At 50.7% G+C, this 17,545-nt stretch overlaps 1 protein-coding gene across 5 annotated transcripts in view; it reads right to left on the bottom strand.

The window, feature by feature from the left end:
- The window catches only part of LOC137641481 (Kv channel-interacting protein 4-like), an 852,695-nt gene that overhangs the window by 1,942 nt on the left and 833,208 nt on the right, over positions 1–17,545 (bottom strand). The window lies entirely within an intron of this gene.

The raw sequence follows: 17,545 nt of genomic DNA, 5'->3' as shown, positions 1-17,545 counted from the left end.
ATTGTTTCGAATATGGTCACAGTGTGTAACTAATGCAATAATAAGAACTGACAATGTCCTATGTGGAGATGTATGATAATGTTGGCCATTACTGATGAGTTGATTTTCAAGGAGTTAGCAAAATTCTAGGTGTTAAGTCAGAGGATACTACTTATATGTAGGGTCTTAATGAAAATTGATTTAGTGGGATACTGAAATAATTTTAATTGTAGTTTGTGCCACGTAAAGATTAACCGAGAAATAAGTGGGAACTTGTAGATTTAATCGTAAAATTGAGTATAAAAAAGCTAAATCTGTGTAATTACAATGTGGAGCTAATTAGTTTCATTGGTGAAGAGGAAATACAGATAGAGAATGAGTGAGCAAACAAATTTTACAAACTGCTTCCAGCGGTAGATCATTATAGCTAATAAAAGGACAAGAACTAGCAAGCATAGGAGGGAAAGGGCTAACCTATCATACAAGAAGAGCAAAACCAGCCACCAACGGAAGAGTCAAGAAGAAAACAACCTAATCAAACAACCCTGTTGAGATAACTAGCTAACCAACAAACTATGCTGAAATTAGATATCTAAACAGTAGTACAGTAGGTAACCCCGAGAGCTGTAGCAGTCAGTGTAATTCGAGTGGTTTGCAGCCTTTATCTGGCCCCTACTTACACTTGCCTTATATCCTTAATTTACCCTCTTATACCAATTCGTTGCATTTTGCTGTCCACCCTTTCTAAAATTTTACTAAATTATGTAACTGCATTGTTTTCTAGAGTTGAAGTTTAGCACTTGATGGCTTCAGTTACCATTGCAGGGCTATAAATCCAAATCCAATGACTCTTTAACTTGTAGAAAGAAGCCATTCAAGGAGGTAGGAGTCAACCAACTGCATAAAGGCCAACAACATTGTAAGTCAACTAGCAGCCCAAGAGCTACAGAGAGGTTAGATCTAACCTACAGCATATAGAACAAGCAGACACCACGAGCCAACCAGGAGCATGAGCGTTATGGGAAGACAATGCCCTCCCCGAAATGAGAGTCAAGGACAAGAGCCCATCATGTGTATGAGAGCTAGGAAGAGCACAGAGGAATGGCTGGCCACCTCACTGGAATAGAACATAAGAGAAATGGCCTAAGTCAAGCTGTTGTATAACGGCCAAGCTGTTGATTGAAGTTCTGGGAGAAGGTAAGAGCCTACCAGCAGCATTCAAGAGCTTGAGAGACAGCAGTAGCCAACTAACAGAAAGAGGCTTATAAAAGAGACAGAGCCAATTAGCAGTATGCAGACCAAGGGAGAGGATGAGCAGCAAACTCCCACAAAAGGAGGATTTAAGGGAGAGGACTATTGAGGCCAACCCCCACAAAAAGGGGGTGTGAGGGAGAGGACAGGAGCAGCCAACCCCCCATAGAAGGGAATGAGAGGGAGGGGCCAAGAGCAGCCAACCCCACACAAAAGGGGGTGTGAGGTAGAGGCCAAGAGCAACCAACCCCCAGAAAAGGGGGTGTGAGGGAGAGGACAGGAGCAGGCAAACCCCCCCCTTGGAGTGAGGTGGGAGTGAGAGGACAAGAACAGCCACCCCCCCCCGTTAAAAGGGGGAATATGAGGGAGAGGACTATTGAGGCCAATCCCCACAAAAGGGGTGTGTGAGGGAGATTGCAGGAGCAGCCAAACCCCCCATAGAAGAGGGTGTGAGGGAGATGACAGGAGCAGCCCACCCCCATAAAAATGTGTGAGGGAGATGACAGGAGCAGCAAACCCCCATAGAAGGGGGTGTGAGAGAGATGACAGGAGCAGCCCACCCCAATAGAAGGGGGTTATGAGAGAGATGACAGGAGCAGCCAAACCCACATAGAAGGGGGTGTGTGAGAGAGATGACGGGAGCAGCCCACCCCTATAGAAGGATGTGTGAGGGAGAGGACAAGAGCAGCACACCCCCACAAAGGGGGGGGGGGATATGACAGGAGCAGCTAACCCCCCAATAGAAGGGGTTGTGAGGGATATGACAGGAGCAGCCAACCCCCCATAGAAAGTGGTGTGAGAGAGACGAGAGGAGCAGCTAACCTCCCCCACATGGAAGGGAGAGGACAAGAGCAGCACACCCCGACAAAGGGTGGGGGTGTGAGGGAGATGACAGAAGCAGGTAACCCCCCCCCACATAGAAGGGGGTGTGCGGAAGATGATAGGAGATGCCAACCCCCCAATAGAAGGATGTGTGAGGGAGAGGAAAAGAGCAGCACCCTCCCACAAGGGGGGGGGGGATATGGTAGGAGCAGCCAATCCCCCATAAAAGGGGGGTGTGAGAGATGACAGGAGCAGCCAACCCCCCATAGAAGGGGGTTTGAAAGAGATGACAGGAGCAGTTAAACCCCTCATAAAGGGGTGTGTGAGGGAGATAACAGGAGCAGCCCACCCCCATAATGTGTGAGAGGGAGATGACAGGAGCAGCAAACCCCCCATAGGAGGGGGTGTGAGAGAGTTGGGGGTGGGCTGTTCCTGTCAATAGAAGGGGGTGTGAGAGAGATGACGGGATCAGCCCACCCCTATAGAAGGATGTGTGAGGGACAGGACAAGAGCAGCACACCCCCACAAGGGGGGGGGGCATATGACAGGAGCAGCCAACCTCCCATAAAAGGGGGTGTGAGAGATGACAGGAGCAGCCAACCCCCCATAGAAGGGGGTGTGAGAGAGATGACAGGAACAGCCCACCCCCCATAGAAGGGGGTTTGAAAGAGATGACAGGAGCAGCCAACCCCCCATAAAGGGGTGTGTGAGGGAGATGACAGAAGCAGCCCACCCCCATAAAAATGTGTGAGAGGGAGATGACAGGAGCTGCAAACCCCCATAGAAGGGGGTGTGAGAGAGATGACAGGAGCAGCCCACCCCCAATAGAAGGGGGTGTGAGAGATATGACAGGAGCAGCCCACCCCACATAGAAGGGGGTGCGAGAGAGACGACGGGAGCAGCCAACCCCCCCCCCCATAGAAGGGGGTGTGAGGGACAGGACAAGAGCAGCACACCCCCACAAAGGGGGGGATATGACAGGAGAAGCTAACCCCCCAATAGAAGGGGGGTGTGAGGGATATGACAGGAGCAGCCAACCCCCCATAGATGGTGGTGTGAGAGAGACGACAGGAGCAGCTAACCTCCCCCCCATGGAAGGGGGTGTGAGAGAGATGACAGAAGAAGCCCACCCCTAATAGAAGGGGGTATGAGAGAGATGACAGGAGCAGCCAACCCACCATAAAAGGATGTGTGAGAAAGATGACAGGAGCAGCCAACCCCCCATAGAAGGGGTGTGAGAGAGATGACAGGAGCAGCCCACCCCCCATAAAACGGGGTGCGAGAGAGATGACAGGAGCAGCCCACCCCCCCATAAAACGGGGTGTGGGAGATATGACAGGAGCAGCCAACCCCCCATAGAAGGGGTGTGAGAGAGATAACAGGACCAGCCAAACCCCCCCCCCCCATAGAAGAATGTGTAAGGAAGAGGACAAGAGCAGCACAACCCCACAAAGGTGGTGTGAGGGAGATAACAGGAGCAGGTAATCCCCCACATAGAAGGGGGTGTGAGGAATATGACAGGAGAACCCCACCCCCCATAGAAGGATGTGTTAGGGAGGGGGCAAGAGAAGCACACCCCCACAAGGGAGGGGGATATGACAGGAGCAGCCAACCCCCCATTGAAGGGGGTGTGGGAGATGACAGGATCAGCCCACCCCCCATAAAACGGGGTGAGAGAGATGACAGGAGCAGCCCACCCCCCCTTAAAAAGGGGTGTGAGAGATGACAGGAGCAGCCCACCCCCAATCAGAGGGGGTATGAGAGAGATGACAGGAGCAGCCAACCCCCCATAGAAGGGGGTGTGAGAGATGACAGGATCAGCACACCCCCATAAAACGGGGTGAGAGAGATGACAGGAGCAGCCCACCCCCCCTTAAAAAGGGTTGTGAGAGATGACAGGAGCAGCCCACCCCCAATCGAAGGGGGTGTGTGAGAGAGATGACTGGAGCAGCCCACCCCTATAGAAGGATGTGTGAGGGAGAGGACAAGAGCAGCACACCCCCACAAAGGGGGGGGGGGATATGACAGGAGCAGCTAACCCCCCAATAGAAGGGGTTGTGAGGGATATGACAGGAGCAGCCAACCCCCCATAGAAGGTGGTGTGAGAGAGACGACAGGAGCAGCTAACCTCCCCCACATGGAAGGGAGAGGACAAGAGCAGCACACCCCGACAAAGGGTGGGGGTGTGAGGGAGATGACAGAAGCAGGTAACCCCCCCCCCCACATAGAAGGGGGTGTGCGGAAGATAAGAGATGCCAACCCCCCAATAGAAGGATGTGTGAGGGAGAGGAAAAGAGCAGCACCCCCCCACAAGGGGGGGGGATATGGTAGGAGCAGCCAATCCCCCATAAAAGGGGGGTGTGAGAGATGACAGGAGCAGCCAACCCCCCATAGAAGGGGGTGTGGGAGAGATGACAGGAACAGCCCACCCCCCATAGAAGGGGGTTTGAAAGAGATGACAGGAGCAGTAAACCCCTCATAAAGGGGTGTGTGAGGGAGATAACAGGAGCAGCCCACCCCCATAATGTGTGAGAGGGAGATGACAGGAGCAGCAAACCCCCCATAGGAGGGGGTGTGAGAGAGTTGGGGGTGGGCTGTTCCTGTCAATAGAAGGGGGTGTGAGAGAGATGACGGGAGCAGCCCACCCCTATAGAAGGATGTGTGAGGGACAGGACAAGAGCAGCACACCCCCACAAGGGGGGGGGGGGGGCATATGACAGGAGCAGCCAACCTCCCATAAAAGGGGGTGTGAGAGATGACAGGAGCAGCCAACCCCCCATAGAAGGGGGTGTGAGAGAGATGACAGGAACAGCCCACCCCCCATAGAAGAGGGTTTGAAAGAGATGACAGGAGCAGCCAACCCCCCATAAAGGGGTGTGTGAGGGAGATGACAGGAGCAGCCCACCCCCATAAAAATGTGTGAGAGGGAGATGACAGGAGCTGCAAACCCCCATAGAAGGGGGTGTGAGAGAGATGACAGGAGCAGCCCACCCCCAATAGAAGGGGGTGTGAGAGATATGACAGGAGCAGCCCACCCCACATAGAAGGGGGTGCGAGAGAGATGACGGGAGCAGCCAACCCCCCCCATAGAAGGGGGTGTGAGGGACAGGACAAGAGCAGCACACCCCCACAAAGGGGGGGGGGGGGATATGACAGGAGCAGCTAACCCCCCAATAGAAGGGGGTGTGAGGGATATGACAGGAGCAGCCAACCCCCCATAGATGGTGGTGTGAGAGAGACGACAGGAGCAGCTAACCTCCCCCCCATGGAAGGGGGTGTGAGAGAGATGACAGAAGAAGCCCACCCCCAATAGAAGGGGGTATGAGAGAGATGACAGGAGCAGCCAACCCACCATAAAAGGATGTGTGAGAAAGATGACAGGAGCAGCCAACCCCCCATAGAAGGGGTGTGAGAGAGATGACAGGAGCAGCCCACCCCCCATAAAACGGGGTGCGAGAGAGATGACAGGAGCAGCCCACCCCCCCATAAAACGGGGTGTGGGAGAGATGACAGAAGCAGCCAACCCCCCATAGAAGGGGTGTGAGAGAGATAACAGGACCAGCCAAACCCCCCCCCCATAGAAGAATGTGTAAGGAAGAGGACAAGAGCAGCACAACCCCACAAAGGTGGTGTGAGGGAGATAACAGGAGCAGGTAACCCCCCACATAGAAGGGGGTGTGAGGAATATGACAGGAGAACCCCACCCCCCATAGAAGGATGTGTTAGGGAGGGGGCAAGAGAAGCACACCCCCACAAGGGAAGGGGATATGACAGGAGCAGCCAACCCCCCATAGAAGGGGGTGTGGGAGATGACAGGATCAGCCCACCCCCCATAAAACAGGGTGAGAGAGATGACAGGAGCAGCCCACCCCCCCCTTAAAAAGGGGTGTGAGAGATGACAGGAGCAGCCCACCCCCAATCAGAGGGGGTATGAGAGAGATGACAGGAGCAGCCAACCCCCCATAGAAGGGGGTGTGAGAGATGACAGGATCAGCACACCCCCATAAAACGGGGTGAGAGAGATGACAGGAGCAGCCCACCCCCCCTTAAAAAGGGGTGTGAGAGATGACAGGAGCAGCCCACCCCCAATCGAAGGGGGTGTGAGAGAGATGACAGGAGCAGCCAAACCCCCTTTAAAGGAGATGACAGGAGCAGCCAAATCCCCATAGAAGGGGGTGTGAGGGAGATGACAGGAGCAGCTAACCCCCCCCCTTAGAAGGATGTGTGAGGGAGAGGACAAGAGCAGCACACTCCCACAAAGGGGGGGGGGGAGGCATATGACAGGAGCAGCCAACCCCCCCATAGAAGGGGGTCTGAGGGAGATGACAGGAACAGCTAACCCCCCCCATAGAAGGTGGTGTGAGAGAGATGTTAGAAGCAGCCAAACCCCCACAAAGGGGGGGGGGGTGAGGGAGATGACAGGATCAGCCAAACAAACCCCCATAGAAGGATGTGTGAGGGAGATGACAGGAGCAGCCCACCCCCACACAGGAGGGTGTGAGGGAGATGACAGGAACAGCTAAACCCCCATAGAAGGGTGTGTGAGAGATATGACAGGAGCAGCCCACCCCCACAAAGGGGGGTGTGAGGGAGATGACAGGAGCAGCCAAACCCCCAACAGAAGGGGTGTGAGGGAGATGACAGGAGCAGCCAAACCCCCATAGAAGGGGGTGTGAGAGATATGACAGGGGCAGCCAACCCCCCCCAAGGGGGATTAGAGGGAGATGACAGGAGCCGGACAGGAGCAGCCAACCCCTCCAGAGAAGGGAGTGTGAGAGATGACAGGGGCAGCCAACCCCCACAAAGGGGGTGTGAGGGAGATGACAGGAGCAGCCAACCCCCCATAGAAGGGAGTGTGAGAGATATGACAGGAGCAGCCCACCCCACAAAGGGGGGGGGGGGAAATGTGAGGGAGATGACAGGAGCAGCCAACCCCTCCAGAGAAGGGAGTGTGAGAGATGACAGGGGCAGCCAACCCCCACAAAGGGGGTGTGAGGGAGATGACAGGAGCAGCCAACCCCCCATAGAAGGGAGTGTGAGAGATATGACAGGAGCAGCCCACCCCACAAAGGGGGGGGGGGGGGAAATGTGAGGGAGATGACAGGAGCAGCCAACCCCCCATAGAATGGAGTGTGAGAGAGATGACAGGAGCAGCCCACACCACAAAGGGGGGTGTGAGGGAGATGACAGGAGCAGCCAAACCCCCATAGAAGGGGGTGTGAGAGATATGACTGGAGCAGCCTTGGAGGAAAAATAACTGGAGATGCCCTGACCCGGATTAAGGGAAGCCAGGTTTTTACCCTTCTAACTGTCAGTTCTTGATCCTTCAAGTTAATCTCTGTCACTGTATTGGAATTTGTAGTCAGTTCTATTCAGACCTTTGTTTAGAGACGGTAAACCTTATTGTGCTTTCATTAGCGATGGCTCCTTCCTGTGCTGCTCTTGGTTGTACGAAAAAAATCAGTTGCCGGCCTTTAGGCAAAGTCAGTAACAACAGTTGTGAGATTATCACAAGCTGTGTTCAATGTCATCCAAAGACGGCTATAAAGGTCAACGACTTTACTGTAGTTCATTATTCCAAGGAGTTTGTAACTGATTCACCAATAAGTTGAGCAACAAGTTTAACATAATTTTTTTTTTAATAAAGTATTACAGGAAGGGACCATCGGTAATAAAATAGCACAAGTAAATAGTTATCAGCTAAAAATAAAGGTCTGAGTAAAACAGACTAAGTACCAGTACACTGTCGGAGGATTAACTTGGGATTGAGATTTGACAGTTTGAAGGGGTGAATCTGGCCAAACCCTGGCCTCACGGGTTCAGGAAAGAATTCTGAGTCAGGGCATCTCCAGTAGTATTAATCCTCCTAGGGAGCAGCCCACCCCACAAATGGGGGGGGGGGGTGAGGGAGATGCTCCTGTCAACCCCCCATAGAATGGAGTGTGAGAAAGATGACAGGAGCAGCCCACCCCACAAAGGGGGGTGTGTGATGGATGACAGGAGCAGCCAACCCCCCATAGAAGGGTGTGTGAGAGATGACAGGAGCAGCCCACCCCACAAAGAGGGGTGTGCGAGATATACAGGAGCAGCCCACCCCCACAAAAGGGGGGGTGTGAGGGAGATGACAGGAGTAGCCAACCCCCTCATAGAACGGGTGTGAGAGAGATGACAGGAACAGCCAACCCCCACAAAGTGGTGTGTGAAGGAGAGGACAGGAGCAGCCCACACCCACAAAGGGGGGTGTGAGGAAGAGGACATGAGCAGCGAGCAGCCAACAACCTCCACGAAGGGGGGTGTGTCGGAGATGACATGAGCAGCCAACAACCTCCACAAAGGGGGTTGCGAGGGAGAGGACAGGAGCTTCTAAGCCCCACAAAGAGGTGTGTGAAGGAGATGAGAGAAGCAGCCAACCCCCACAAAGGGGGGGGGGTGTGAGTGAGAGGACAGGAGCAGCCAACTGCCACAAAATTGTGTTGTGAGGAGAGGAAAAGACCAGCCTAACCCCCCTACAGAATTGTGTGAGGAGAGGAAAGGAGCATTGTAACCGCCAAAGAAGGGGGGTGTAAGGGAGAGGATAGGAGCAGTCCACCCCCACAAATGGGGGGGGGTGTTCGGGAGATGATGGGAGCAGCCAACTCTCACAAAGAGGGGTGTGAGGGAGAAGACATTAGCAGTCCACCCCCACAAAGGGGGGTGTGATGAAGAGGGCAGGAGCAGTCCACCCCCACAAAGGGGGGGTGTGAGGGAGAGGACAGTAGTACTCCACCCCCACAAAGGGGTAGCGTGTTAGGGAGATGACGGGAGCAGCGAAACCCCACAAAGGGGTGAGGGAGAGAGGACAGAAGCAGCCAAACTCCCACAAAAGGGGGTGTGAGGGACATGACAGGAATAGCCAAACTCCCACAAAGGGGGTGCGAGGGAGAGGACAGTAGCAGTCTACCCTCACAAAGGGGGGTGTTAGGGAGATGACGGGAGCAGTCAACCCCCACAAAGGGGTGTGTGAGGGAGAGGACAGGGGCAGCCAAACTCCCACAAAGGGGAGTGTGAGGGAGATGACAGGAGCAGCCAACCCCCACAAAGGGGGGTGTGAGGGAGAGGACAGTAGCAGTCCACCCTCACAAAGGGGTAGGGTGTTAGGGAGATGACGGGAGCAGCCAACCCCCATAAAGGGGTGAGGGGGAGAGGACAGAAGCAGCCAAACTCCCACAAAGGGGGGTGTGAGGGAGATGACAGGAGCAGCCAAACTCCCACAAAGGGGGGGTGTGAGGGAGAGGACAGGAGCAGCCAAACTCCCACAAAGGGGGGTGTGAGGGAGAGGACAGTAGCACTCCACCCCCACAAAGGGGTGGGGTGTTAGGGAGATAACGGGAGCAGCCAGGAGCAGCCAACCCCCACAAAGGGGTGAGGGGGAGAGGACAGAAGCAGCCAAACTCCCACAAAGGGGGGTGTGAGGGACATGACAGGAGCAGCCAAACTCCCACAAAGGGGAGTGCGAGGGAGAGGACAGGAGCAGCTAACCACCACAGAATTGTTTGAGGAGAGGAAAGGACCATCCTAACCTCCAAAGAAGTGGGTGTGAGGGAAAGCAGCGTACGCCGCATAGAAATGTGGTGCGAGGAGAGGACGAGCAGCCTACCACCACAGAAGGGGGGGGGGGGGTGAGAGGAAGAAGACAAGAACAGCCGACCCACAAAGAATGGGGGTGGGAGTGATGGAATAAGAGCAGCCGATCCCCACAGAAGGGGGGGTGTGAGGGAGAGGACAAAAGCAGTCAACCACCACGGGAATGGGGTTGTGAGGAAGAGGACAAGAGCTGCCAACCACCAACGAAAGGGAGCGTGAGGGAGAGGAAAAGCTCAGGATACCCCAACAGAAGGGGGGGGGGGGGGTTGTGAGGAGAGGACAAGAGCAGCCTAACCCCCCAGAGAATTATGGTGTGAGGAGAGGCCTAACCCCCCAGAGAATTATGGTGTGAGGAGAGACCTAACCCCCCAGAGAATTATTTTGTGAGGAGAGGCCTAACACCCCCAGAGAATTATGGTGTGAGGAGAGGCCTAACACCCCCAGAGAATTATGGTGTGAGGAGAGGCCTAACACCCCAGAGAATTATGGTGTGAGGAGAGGCCTAACACCCCAGAGAATTATGGTGTTAGGAGAGGCATAACACCCCCAGAGATATGGTGTTAGGAGAGGCATAACACCCCCAGAGATATGGTGTGAGGAGAGGCCTAACCCCCCAGAGAATTATGGTGTGAGAGGCCTAACCCCCCAGAGAATTATGGTGTGAGAGGCCTAACCCCCCAGAGAATTATGGTGTGAGAGGCCTAACCCCCCAGAGAATTATGGTGTGAGAGGCCCTACCCCCAGAGAATTATGGTGTGAGGAGAGGCCTAACACCCCAGAGAATTATGGTGTGAGGAGAGGCCTAACACCCCAGAGAATTATGGTGTGAGGGGAGGCCTAACACCCCCAGAGATATGGTGTGAGGAGAGGCCTAACACCCCAGAGAATTATGGTGTGAGGAGAGGCCTAACACCCCAGAGAATTATGGTGTGAGGAGAGGCCTAACACCCCAGAGAATTATGGTGTGAGGAGAGGACAAGAGCAGCCTACCCCACAGAAGGGGGGGGGGGGGTTGAGCAGAAGAATACAAGAACAGCTGACCCACAAAGAATGGGGGTGGGAGTGAGAGAATAAGAGCAGCCAACCCCCACAGAAGAGGGGTTTTGAGGGAGAGAATAAGAGCAGCTAACCCTCATAGAAGCTGGGTTTGAGGGAGTAGACAAGAGCAGCCGACCACCACAGAAGGGGTCAGGTAGAGGACAAAGGACAAATGCACCTGAACCCCAAAGGAGGCAGCCATTGCCCACACATAAGGGGTAAGGGAGAGGACAGAAGTAGCCAACCCCCACAGAATAGGAGGTTGGAGAGAGGACAAGAGCAGCTGACCCCCTCAGAAGGGGGTAGGGGAGAGGACAAGAGCAGAAGGGGAAATCGAGAAGAGGATAAGAACAGCCGGCTCCCAAAGAAGGGGGGGGGGGGAAGGTTAAGGACAAAAGCAGCAAACCCCCACGGAATGGGGTCATGGAGAGCATCTCTCCCACAGGGGGTTTAAGGGAGAGGACAAGAGCAACCGCCCCCACCCCAGAAGGAGGAATCGAGGGACAGAAGAGGGGTCGGGGAGAGGAGAAGAGCAGCCGACCCTCACAGAAGAGGGGTCGGGGAGAGAACAAGAGGGGTCGGGGAGAGGACAAGAGCAGTCGACGAGAGGCCAAGAGCACCCAACACTCACAGAAGGGGGATCAAGAAGAATACAAGAGAAGCCAACCTCAACAGAAGGGGGGGGGGGGTCAAGGAAAAGAGCACCCGACCTCCACTGAAAGGGATCATGGAGAGGACAAGAACAGCCATTCCCCACAAAGGGGGAGGATAAGAGAGAGGACAAGAGCAACCGACCCCTGCAGGGGGGGGGGGGTAGGGGAGAGGGTAAGAGCAGCCAGTCTCCACACAAGGGGGGTTAGGGAGAGGACAAGAGCACCTAATCCCCACAAAATGGGGAGGGTTGGGGTGAGGACAAGAGCAGACGACCCCCAAGGAAGGGGGATCAGGGAGAGGACAAGAGCAGACAACCCCCTCCAGAAGGGGGGTCAGGGAAAGGAGAAGAGCAGCCGACCCCCTCCAGAAGGGGGGTCAGGGAGAGGACAAGAGCAGCCAACCTCCACAGAAGGGGTGTCAAGGACAGGACCAAAGCAGCCAACCCCTCAGAGATCGAGAGGTCGGAGAAAGGATAAGAGCAGCAAACTTTCACAGAAGGGGGTTCATCAAGAGGACAACAGCAGTAACCCTCACATAGGGGGGAGTTAAAGGAGAGGACAAGAGAAACTCGACTGCCACAGAAGGGGGGTAGGGGAGAGGACGAGGAGCTTATCCCCACAGAAGGGGGGTTAGGGTGAGGACAAGTGCAGCCAATCCCCACAGAAGGTGTGTCAAGGAGAGGACAAGAGCAGCCGACTCTCCCAGAAAAGGGGTTGGAGAGAAGGACAAGAGCAGCTGACCCCCGAGTGGGCAGGGGAGAGGACAAGAGCAGCTGACCCCTCCAAAAGGGGGTAGAGGAGAGGACAAGAGCAGCTGATCCCCACAAAAGGGGGGGGGGTTGGGGTGAGGACAAGAGCAGCCAACCTCCACAGAAAAGGTGGTCAGGGAGAGGACAAGTGCCAATACCCACAAAAGGGTGGGGGGGTCACAGAAAAGGACAAGAACAGCCAACTTCAACAGAAGGGGGGGGGGTGAGAGGGGTAACGGAAAAAGACAAGGGCAGCCAACCAACGCAAAAGGGGGGTCAGGGAGAGGATAAGTGCCTATTCCCATAGAAGGGAGGGGAGTTTATGGAAAAGGTCAAGGACAGCCAACCTCAACAGAAGGGGGGGGGGTGTCATGGAAATGGACAGGGGCAGCCAAGTCCCACACAAGAGGGCATAAAAGAGAGGACAAGTGCCAATTTTCATTGAAGGGGGGTTCATGGAAAAGGACAAGATCAGCCAACCAACACAGAGGGGGTCAGGCAGAGGACCAGAACAGTCAATAACCACAGATGGTTCAGGGAGAGGACAAAAGCAACCTACTCCCACAGAAGGAGGGTCAGAGAGAGGACAAGAAGCCAACCCTAAACTAAGGCATGGGTCAGGGAGAGGAAAAGAGCAGCCAATGCCCACAGAAGGGGCAGCAAGAGCCAAACCACCACAGCAGGGTGAGAGTACAGGATGAGCCAGCCCCTAACAGCCGGGGGTTAAGGGAAAATCAAGAGCTTACCCCAAAGTAGTGGGGCTATGGATAGGATAAGAGTAGCCAACCCCCTAAAGCCAGGGGGTCAAGGAGAAGTCTATACACGACCTTCATAGCAGGAAGGGCTAACGCAACAAGGGGCCGGGGTTTGGACAAGAAGAGCCAATTCTCACAGCAGGGTCAGGGAGATGTCAATAACAGCCAACACTAAAGCAGGGGGGGGGGGGGGGTCAGGACAAGAAGAGCTAACCCTCACCGTAGAAGGGGAGGGGTTGGACTAGAAGAGCCAATTCTCACGACAAGAAGAGCTAACCCTCACCGTAGAAGGGGAGGGGTTGGACTTGAAGAGCCAATTCTTCTATTCAGTTCATTTGCAGGTAACACGCCGTCCTTCTGTTTGTAATTTTTTTTGCTGTTTTTATTTTTTTTTTTGGGGGGGGAGGGGGGGGGCTATCAGATTATTGGTAAAGTTGGCATTTGCCTGTCTAGTTCTTGGCTTGTTCTGTTTGGCTATTGCACTCTCTGAAATTCATGCTGTTGGAAGACTCCTGCTAATGCCTCCTCAAAGAAAAAAGGTAATCAGCCAACAAAAGACTAAGGAAAGGACACGGATCCGACACCTGCAGAATAGCAAAGGAGAGGAAGATGGCCCTCCTTCAACATAAAGCCTAGACCGAGGAGTAGAATCCCTTTGTTCATTCTCAGGGAAGAAAGCATAATGTTCGTAATAGCTGCTTGGAGGGGGGAGACAGTGGCCAAAAAGATGAGCAACCTGCATCCTTGAAGAAGGATAGAAAATCAAAGAACTGAACAGCATTCAAGGTACAGTAAAAGGAAAAACATGAATAGAGGAAACTTTAGAATGTCATGAAAAAACATAAAATAGAGGAAAGTACATTAAAAAGATGAAGAATAGAATTTGTTGTGAGGGAATGAAAGTTGAAACGCAAATGGTTTTCGATAAAACGAACTAGTGATTTTAAGGAAGCAATATAATAAGAATTTTGGAGAAAAATGTTGAAGAAAAAGTGAGAGAACCTGAGCACGGAAGTATAGAGAAAATAGTACATAAAAGTTAAAAAGAAATTTTGCAATATAAAAAGAAAATTAAAAATGGTGGGTAATGGCCATCGAAGATGATGGAATGGTCAATGAAAGGGGAATGATAGCTTGACAAGCAACAAATTGCGAAAAATAAAGGGAACTAAAAAAAGAGAGACTACAAGAGGAATATGGAAGAAGCAGAAGGAAGAGAAGGGGGTGGTGGTGTGTAATTTTGTTTTATTATAAATAAAGTTTATGTAAACAAAGAAATCTGATTTTAACTTTCCTCTAAGTTTACTTATTCCACACTTTCAAGGTCCTACGGGAGAACTACCTTGGGAAATTAACTGAAAATCCTTGCGGTCAAAAAACAAACACCAAGATAAATTTTAGTCTCAAAAGTTATATTAGATTGCTTCAAATAAAAGTTTATTGTATTTAGAAAATATAAATAACCTATTGTGCAATTTACTTTAACTTAACCCTTGAAGGCAAGAATTTTACTGGATTTTCCAGAGATTGTTAAAGAGAAAATAGTATGAATTACCAATAAACCTAAAATCTATTTTCGAAACCAATCCAGAAAATATGTTCGTAGGTGCTTCTTGCATTGCGGAAAAAAAGATTTTTCAAATCTACATATGTAAATATCACAACCATTTTTACATGCTAAACGTCCAAACAGTGTTGGCTGAATTTGACTAAAACTTAAGATATCAGCATCAAATATAAAGTTAATTTAAGTAAGCAACAATACCAAACTTAAAAGAATGCAATTTTCTACAACAAAACATCTCTGAATTGAAAAAAGAATATACGCAAAAGAGCAGCTGGGAACTAGGAAATACAAGGAGAGAAGGGTAATCTTTGCATGATGACTGGGACAATAGATTTGAAAAAAATGTCCCAAATTCATAAAGCCCATTTAATTGACATAGAGGAAGTGGCTGGACAGAAGATGGAATAAGAAATGAAGGTTGAGGAAATAGGAAATGATGGGAGAATGAATGGACGATGAGAAAATGCGATAAAAGATGAGAAAAAGAATAAACGTTAAGAAAATGGGTTATGGGATCTGTATAGGAAATGGGAAGAGATGATAATTGTAGAAAAAGATTGTAAAAGGAACGGACACTGAGAAATTGATGCAAAATATGGTAAAATGAAAGGATGTTAGGTAATGGGATGAAATGAGAGTGAATTGAGAGAGGATGAACGGACGTTGAGGAATTGGGACATAATGGAAGAAGAAATGGACACCCATGACTATGATAGAAGGAATGAACATTGACGAGTTGAGACAAAAATGACAGAAATTATGTTATCTTGAAGAGCTGTGATAAGGTATGGAAGAAAGAATGTGCATTGATGAATGGAGCAAAAGATAGTAAAAGGAATGGAAGCTAGGAATTAGAGCATAAGAGAAGTGGCATAGACATTACGAAATGGGACAAGATCAGAGGACCATTGAGGAATGGATGTAAAGGAATTGAGACGAGGGATGGTGTGTTGAGGAATTGACAAGGAATGGATGTGAAGGAATTAAGACGAGGAATGAAATGTTGAGAAATTGGGACAAGGAATGGTGTGTTGAGGAATTGGGAAAAGGAATGAATGGGAAGAATTTGGGACAAGGAATTGATGTTGAGCAGTTGGGACAAAGAATGGATGTAAAAGAATTGAGACGAGGAATGGTATGTTGAGGAATTGGGACAAGGAATGGATGTAAAGGAAATGGGACGAGGAATGAAATATTGAGAAATTGGGACAAGGAATGGATGGAGGGGAATTGGGACGAGGAATGGTATGTTGAGGAATTGGGAAAAGGAATGGATGTGAAGAATTTGGGATGAGGAATGAAATGTTGAGGAATTGGGAAAAGGAATGGATGGAGGGGAATTGGGACGAGGAATGGTATGTTGAAGAATTGGGACAAGGTATGGATGTAAAAGAATTGGGACGAGGAATGAAATATTGAGAAATTGGGACAAGGAATGGATGTAAAAGAATTGGGCCGAGGAATGGTATATTGAAGAATTGGGACAAGGAATGGATGTAAAGGAATTGAGACGAGGAATGAAATATTGAGAAATTGGGACAAGGAATGGATGTAGGGGAATTGGGACGAGGAATGGTATGTTGAAGAATTGGGAAAAGGAATGGATGTGAAGAATTTGGGACAAGGAATGGATGTTGAGCAATTGGGACAAAGAATGGATGTAAAGGAATTGAGACGAGGAATGGTATGTTGAGGAATTGGGACAAGGAATGGATGGAGGGGAATTGGAACAAAGAATGGATGTAAAAGAATTGGGACGAGGAATGGTATGTTGAGGAATTGGGAAAAGGAATGGATGTGAAGAATTTGGGACAAGGAATGGATGTTGAGCAATTGGGACAAAGAATGGATGTAAAGGAATTGAGACGAGGAATGATATGTTGAGGAATTGGGACAAGGAATGGATGGAGGGGAATTGGGACAAAGAATGGATGTAAAAGAATTGGGACGAGGAATGGTATGTTGAAGAATTGGGACAAAGAATGGATGTAAAAGAATTGGGACGAGGAATGGTATGTTGAAGAATTGGGACAAGGAATGGATGTGAAGGAATTGAGACGAGGAATGAAATATTGAGAAATTGGGACAAGGAATGGATGGAGGGGAATTGGGATGAGGAATGGTATGTTGAAGAATTGGGACAAGGAATGGATGTAAAGGAATTGGGACGAGGAATGAAATGTTGAGAAATTGGGACAAGGAATGGATGGAGGGGAATTGGGATGAGGAATGGTATGTTGAGGAATTGGGAAAAAGAATGGATGGGAAGAATTTGGGACGAGGAATGAAATGTTGTGGAATTGGGAAAAGGAATGGATAGGAAGAAATTGGGACGAGGAATGGAATGTTGAGGAATTGGGACAAGGAATGGAGGTAAAGGAATTGGACGAGGAATGGAATGTTGAGGAATTGGGAAAAGGAATGGATGTGAAGAATTTGGGACGAGGAATGAAATGTTGTGGAATTGGGAAAAGGAATGGATAGGAAGAAATTGGGACGAGGAATGGAATGTTGAGGAATTGGGACAAGGAATGGAGGTAAAGGAATTGGACGAGGAATGGAATGTTGAGGAATTGGGAAAAGGAATGGATGTGAAGAATTTGGGACGAGGAATGAAATGTTGAGGAATTGGGACAAAGAATGGATGTAAAGGAATTGAGACGAGGAATGGTATGTTGAGGAATTGGGACATGGAATGGATGGAGGGGAATTGGGACGAGGAATGGTATGTTGAGGAATTGGGACAAGGAATGGACGGGAAGAATTTGGGACGAGAAATGAAATGTGGAATTGGGACAAGGAATGGTATGTTGAGGAAGTGGGACAAGGAATGGATGGAGGGGTATTGGGACGAGGAATTGGGAAAAGGAATGGATGGGTAGAATTTGGGACGAGGAATGAAATGTTATGGAATTGGGACAAGGAATGGATGGAGGGGAATTGGGATGAGGAATGGTATGTTGAGGAATTGGGAAAATGAATGGATGGGAGGAATTTGGGATGAGAAATGAAATGTGGAATTGGGACGAGGAATGCTATTTTGAGGAATTGGGACAAGGAATGGATGGAGGGGAATTGGGACAAGGAATGCTATGTTGAGGAATTGGG

Source organism: Palaemon carinicauda, chromosome 5 (assembly GCF_036898095.1).
Source record: "Palaemon carinicauda isolate YSFRI2023 chromosome 5, ASM3689809v2, whole genome shotgun sequence".
Taxonomy (NCBI): Eukaryota; Metazoa; Arthropoda; class Malacostraca; order Decapoda; family Palaemonidae; genus Palaemon; species Palaemon carinicauda.
Note: the sequence above shows the minus strand (reverse complement) of the source record. Positions and strands in the feature narration are given on the sequence as shown.